This window comes from Sinocyclocheilus grahami, unplaced genomic scaffold (genome assembly GCF_001515645.1).
Source record: "Sinocyclocheilus grahami isolate Dianchi unplaced genomic scaffold, SAMN03320097.WGS_v1.1 scaffold893.1, whole genome shotgun sequence".
NCBI classification, from domain to species: Eukaryota; Metazoa; Chordata; class Actinopteri; order Cypriniformes; family Cyprinidae; genus Sinocyclocheilus; species Sinocyclocheilus grahami.
In genome coordinates this window covers 417,982-424,787 of record NW_015506072.1, presented here as the reverse complement: position 1 = coordinate 424,787, position 6,806 = coordinate 417,982, and positions in this window count along the sequence as shown.

The following is a 6,806-nucleotide window of genomic DNA, read 5'->3' as shown; positions in this document are numbered from 1 at the left end:
TTTGAGAGGTAAGACTGATATTTTGATCAACACGATATAAGCAACTGATAATGTAGAAAACAGCCTATATCAGGGGTGGCGAACTCCGGTCCTGGAGAGCCGCAGCCCTGCAGAGTTCAGCTCCAACCCTAATTAAAACTCACCTGCCTGTAGCTTTCTAGTAACCCTTCAGACCTTGATTAGCTTGTTCAGGTGTGTTTGATTAGGGTTGAAGCAAAACTCTGCAGGGCTGCGGCTCTCCAGGACCGACGTTCGCCACCCCTGGCATATATAGTCAAATTGTATGACTGGACCAAAGCATTTCAAATCGGTTCAAAACCATGAGAAATTGCTTTTATGATGTGCACAAGTGACTACATGATGTGGAGGTTGAACAAGTAATTTTGAGAATTTTCACTTCTGATCTGAGAAATGCACTAAAGCGACTGAGAAAAACAAATAAAATGGTCAAACTGCACTCTGACATTCACTCACTACTGTCTTGAATCAGTAGCCCTAACATTTCAATGTTTAATGAATGTGAGTGAGCTCTGCTCATATTCAGATTTTAAATAGTCATTTTGGCAGCACCTGAAATGGGTTATAGCATTGATATTAGCAGAGTACTGAGCAGTTGACGTAAACAGAAAACTCAAGTTCATTCACTGTCTGCAATGTAGGTATTGTAACAGTGCTATACCACAAGAAAAACTATTTACATTTAATGATTTAGCAGATGCTTTTATCTAAAGCGATTTACAAATGAGAGAACAATAGAAGCAATCAGACCAACGAGAGAGCAACAGTATACAAGTGCTGTAACAACTCTCAGTTAGTCTAGCACAGTACACATAGCTAGGGCTTTCTTTAATAGAATGGAATCGAACAGAATAAGTTAGTGCTAGTATTACTTGGTCAGGTGCTGGCGAAAAAGATGTGTCTTTAGATGTTTTTTAAAAATGGCCAAAGACTCAGCTGTTCAAATTGAGATCGTGAGGTCATTCCACCAGCTGGGCACAGTCCAGGAAAAGGTCTGTGAGAGTGATTTTGTGGCTCTTTGGGATGGCACCACAAGGCGTCGTTCTGCAAGCTTCTGGAGTGCGCATAAGTTTGAACTTGCGAGTTTAGGTATATTGGCGCAGCGCCAGTTGTTGTCTTGTAGGCAAACATCAGTACCTTGAATTTGACACGAGCAGCTAATGGTAGCCATTGTAAACTGATGAAGAAAGTTGTAACGTGCGCTTTTTTCGGCTTGTTAAAGACCACTCTCGCTGCTGCATTCTGGATCAGTTGCAGAGGCTTGATAGTACATGAGGGAAGGCCCGCCAAGAGAGCATTACAATAGTCCAGTCCGGAGAGAACAAGAGCTTGGACAAGGAGTTGTGCAGCTTGCTCTGATAGGAAGGGTCTAATCTTCCTATTGTTGTATAAGGCAAACCTGCACGACCGAGCCGTTGTAGCAATGTGGTCTGTGAAGCTTAACTGATCATCGATCACAACTCCAAGGTTCCTGGCTGTACTGGAAGGAGTTATGGTTGACGAACCCAGCTGTATAGAGAGGTTGTGACGAAGTGCTGGGTTGGCGGAGACCACGAGCAGTTCTGTCTTAGCAAGGTTGAGTTGAAGGTGATGGTCCTTCATCCAGCTAGAAATGTCTCTGACAGGCTGCAATGCGAACAGCTACCGTCGGATCATCTGGTTGGAATGAGAAGTAGAGTTGAGTGTCATCAGCATAGCAGTGATAAGAAAATCCATGCAACTGAATGACAGATCCTAATGATGACATGTAGATGGTGAAAAGAGGTCCAAGCACTGAGCCTTGAGGAACCCCAGTAGTAGGAAGTTACGATTTAGAAACCTCACACTTCCAAGACACCCTGAAAGACCTACTTGAGAGGTAAGACTTGATCCACTGGAGTGCGGTTCCTGAGATGCCCATCTTTCTGAGGGTGGACAGGAGGATCTGGTTAACTGTGTCAAAAGCAGCAGACAGATCCAGCAAGATGAATACTGAGGATTTGGAAGCTGCTCTTGCCAGTCTCAGGGCTTTCAGTAACCGAGAGCAGGGCAGTCTCAGTTGAGTGGATGCTTTTGAAGCCAGATTGGAGGTTGTTCTGTGCAAGGAACATAGAGAGTTGGTTGAACACAACTCGCTCAAGTGTCTTTGCAATGAATGGAAGAAGGGATACTGGTCTGTAATTTTCTAAAAGTGCTGGATTTAGAGGGGGTTTCTTAAGCAGTGGGGTTACCCAAGTCTGCTTAAACACTGTGGGAAATATGCCAGTGTGAAGAGAGGTGTTGATAATGTGAGTAAGCGAAGGTATGACTGAAGAAGAAATGGCCTGAAGGAGGTGAGTGGGGATAGGATTAAGTGGACAGGTAGTAGGATGATTGGAAAGGATAAGTTTGGAAACGTCTGTCTCCGAGAGTGGAGAGAGAGTGTGTGTATTTGTCATTATAATGTTATCAGCGGTTTGTGGTGTGGGGAATTGGTCACTTATGGTTCTTCTTTTATTTATGAAGAATATTGCAAAGTCATCAGCTGTAAGAGTTGATGAAGGAGGAGGGGGGAGGAGGACAGAAGAGAAGAGAAAGTTTTGAAAAGTGTGCGAGAGTCAGAGCATTTGTTAATTTTGTTGTGGTAGTATGTCGTTTTAACAGTGGAGCCGTTTGCAGAGAAGGAAGAGAGAAGTGACTGATACACACTAAGGTCGGTAGAGTTTTTTTTATTTGTGCCATATCCTCTCTGCAGCCCTGAGTCTAGAGCGATGTTCACAGAGAACATCGGACAGCCAGGGGGCAGTGTGTGCTGGTCTGGATTAGGGGTGTCGTGATATACCGGTATTGACGATAACCGTGATATTCAAATCATGAAATATCGACATCGTGTTAATTTAGGGTGTGACGATATACCGGTATTGGCGATAACCATGATATTTAAAATGAACAGGACACTTATGATAACACGACACGCAAATAGCCTACTCCAGCGCCAGTACCTGGTTGACCTCCCAGGTGGCAGTATTTCGCCTTAACGCTGACACCTATCACACAAGAAGAAGACACAGCGTGCGGCCGCACTACTCCAAGAAGAACCAATAGTATCCATGCTGCGGGTCTGCAGATGGATATATCTCAGAAGAACCATGTTCAATATTATCCAGACAGCAAGTTGCCATTATTTGCCTAGTCATTGAATGGGAAATGTTACAATAACTTGTTAACAGCAGTTTCCTGTTTTCATATATTTAAATAAAAGGGTGATTCTTTTAATAAGTACCGCATTTTCTTTATTCGTCTAATTTTGTATTATTATTTGCTATCAAGTCATGGCCAATATTGCCTTTGTGTAGCAATTGATTTCTTTGTTCAAATCTATTACATGATTAAAACTGATCTAGAAAAACTGACACATTAAACCACATCAAACTCTGTAAAATGTAAAGTTGGTCGCAGTGCATGCACTTAATGCCTCGTCTGCGGTCGTTCTGGGTGCACATTAATACTGAATTAGAAGCGCGTTAACTTCATGACTTCATTGGCGCCGGCGCAACTATAGGTTAAAGAGATTAAAATATGGGTACGCATGAAGGTGATGGTCCTTCATCCAGCTAGAAATGTCTCTGACAGGCTGCAATGCGAACAGCTACCGTCGGATCATCTGGTTGGAATGAGAAGTAGAGTTGAGTGTCATCAGCATAGCAGTGATAAGAAAATCCATGCAACTGAATGACAGATCCTAATGATGACATGTAGATGGTGAAAAGAGGTCCAAGCACTGAGCCTTGAGGAACCCCAGTAGCAAGAAGTTGTGATTTAGAAACCTCACACTTCCAAGACACCCTGAAAGACCTACTTGAGAGGTAAGACTTGATCCACTGGAGTGCGGTTCCTGAGATGCCCATCTTTCTGAGGGTGGACAGGAGGATCTGGTTAACTGTGTCAAAAGCAGCAGACAGATCCAGCAAGATGAATACTGAGGATTTGGAAGCTGCTCTTGCCAGTCTCAGGGCTTTCAGTAACCGAGAGCAGGGCAGTCTCAGTTGAGTGGATGCTTTTGAAGCCAGATTGGAGGTTGTTCTGTGCAAGGAACATAGAGAGTTGGTTGAACACAACTCGCTCAAGTGTCTTTGCAATGAATGGAAGAAGGGATACTGGTCTGTAATTTTCTAAAAGTGCTGGATTTAGAGGGGGTTTCTTAAGCAGTGGGGTTACCCAAGTCTGCTTAAACACTGTGGGAAATATGCCAGTGTGAAGAGAGGTGTTGATAATGTGAGTAAGCGAAGGTATGACTGAAGAAGAAATGGCCTGAAGGAGGTGAGTGGGGATAGGATTAAGTGGACAGGTAGTAGGATGATTGGAAAGGATAAGTTTGGAAACGTCTGTCTCCGAGAGTGGAGAGAGAGTGTGTGTATTTGTCATTATAATGTTATCAGCGGTTTGTGGTGTGGGGAATTGGTCACTTATGGTTCTTCTTTTATTTATGAAGAATATTGCAAAGTCATCAGCTGTAAGAGTTGATGAAGGAGGAGGGGGGAGGAGGACAGAAGAGAAGAGAAAGTTTTGAAAAGTGTGCGAGAGTCAGAGCATTTGTTAATTTTGTTGTGGTAGTATGTCGTTTTAACAGTGGAGCCGTTTGCAGAGAAGTCTCGCTGCTGCATTCTGGATCAGTTGCAGAGGCTTGATAGTACATGAGGGAAGGCCCGCCAAGAGAGCATTACAATAGTCCAGTCCGGAGAGAACAAGAGCTTGGACAAGGAGTTGTGCAGCTTGCTCTGATAGGAAGGGTCTAATCTTCCTATTGTTGTATAAGGCAAACCTGCACGACCGAGCCGTTGTAGCAATGTGGTCTGTGAAGCTTAACTGATCATCGATCACAACTCCAAGGTTCCTGGCTGTACTGGAAGGAGTTATGGTTGACGAACCCAGCTGTATAGAGAGGTTGTGACGAAGTGCTGGGTTGGCGGAGACCACGAGCAGTTCTGTCTTAGCAAGGTTGAGTTGAAGGTGATGGTCCTTCATCCAGCTAGAAATGTCTCTGACAGGCTGCAATGCGAACAGCTACCGTCGGATCATCTGGTTGGAATGAGAAGTAGAGTTGAGTGTCATCAGCATAGCAGTGATAAGAAAATCCATGCAACTGAATGACAGATCCTAATGATGACATGTAGATGGTGAAAAGAGGTCCAAGCACTGAGCCTTGAGGAACCCCAGTAGCAAGAAGTTGTGATTTAGAAACCTCACACTTCCAAGACACCCTGAAAGACCTACTTGAGAGGTAAGACTTGATCCACTGGAGTGCGGTTCCTGAGATGCCCATCTTTCTGAGGGTGGACAGGAGGATCTGGTTAACTGTGTCAAAAGCAGCAGACAGATCCAGCAAGATGAATACTGAGGATTTGGAAGCTGCTCTTGCCAGTCTCAGGGCTTTCAGTAACCGAGAGCAGGGCAGTCTCAGTTGAGTGGATGCTTTTGAAGCCAGATTGGAGGTTGTTCTGTGCAAGGAACATAGAGAGTTGGTTGAACACAACTCGCTCAAGTGTCTTTGCAATGAATGGAAGAAGGGATACTGGTCTGTAATTTTCTAAAAGTGCTGGATTTAGAGGGGGTTTCTTAAGCAGTGGGGTTACCCAAGTCTGCTTAAACACTGTGGGAAATATGCCAGTGTGAAGAGAGGTGTTGATAATGTGAGTAAGCGAAGGTATGACTGAAGAAGAAATGGCCTGAAGGAGGTGAGTGGGGATAGGATTAAGTGGACAGGTAGTAGGATGATTGGAAAGGATAAGTTTGGAAACGTCTGTCTCCGAGAGTGGAGAGAGAGTGTGTGTATTTGTCATTATAATGTTATCAGCGGTTTGTGGTGTGGGGAATTGGTCACTTATGGTTCTTCTTTTATTTATGAAGAATATTGCAAAGTCATCAGCTGTAAGAGTTGATGAAGGAGGAGGGGGGAGGAGGACAGAAGAGAAGAGAAAGTTTTGAAAAGTGTGCGAGAGTCAGAGCATTTGTTAATTTTGTTGTGGTAGTATGTCGTTTTAACAGTGGAGCCGTTTGCAGAGAAGGAAGAGAGAAGTGACTGATACACACTAAGGTCGGTAGAGTTTTTTTTATTTGTGCCATATCCTCTCTGCAGCCCTGAGTCTAGAGCGATGTTCACAGAGAACATCGGACAGCCAGGGGGCAGTGTGTGCTGGTCTGGATTAGGGGTGTCGTGATATACCGGTATTGACGATAACCGTGATATTCAAATCATGAAATATCGACATCGTGTTAATTTAGGGTGTGACGATATACCGGTATTGGCGATAACCATGATATTTAAAATGAACAGGACACTTATGATAACACGACACGCAAATAGCCTACTCCAGCGCCAGTACCTGGTTGACCTCCCAGGTGGCAGTATTTCGCCTTAACGCTGACACCTGTCACACAAGAAGAAGACACAGCGTGCGGCCGCACTACTCCAAGAAGAACCAATAGTATCCATGCTGCGGGTCTGCAGATGGATATATCTCAGAAGAACCATGTTCAATATTATCCAGACAGCAAGTTGCCATTATTTGCCTAGTCATTGAATGGGAAATGTTACAATAACTTGTTAACAGCAGTTTCCTGTTTTCATATATTTAAATAAAAGGGTGATTCTTTTAATAAGTACCGCATTTTCTTTATTCGTCTAATTTTGTATTATTATTTGCTATCAAGTCATGGCCAATATTGCCTTTGTGTAGCAATTGATTTCTTTGTTCAAATCTATTACATGATTAAAACTGATCTAGAAAAACTGACACATTAAACCACATCAAACTCTGTAAAATGTAAAG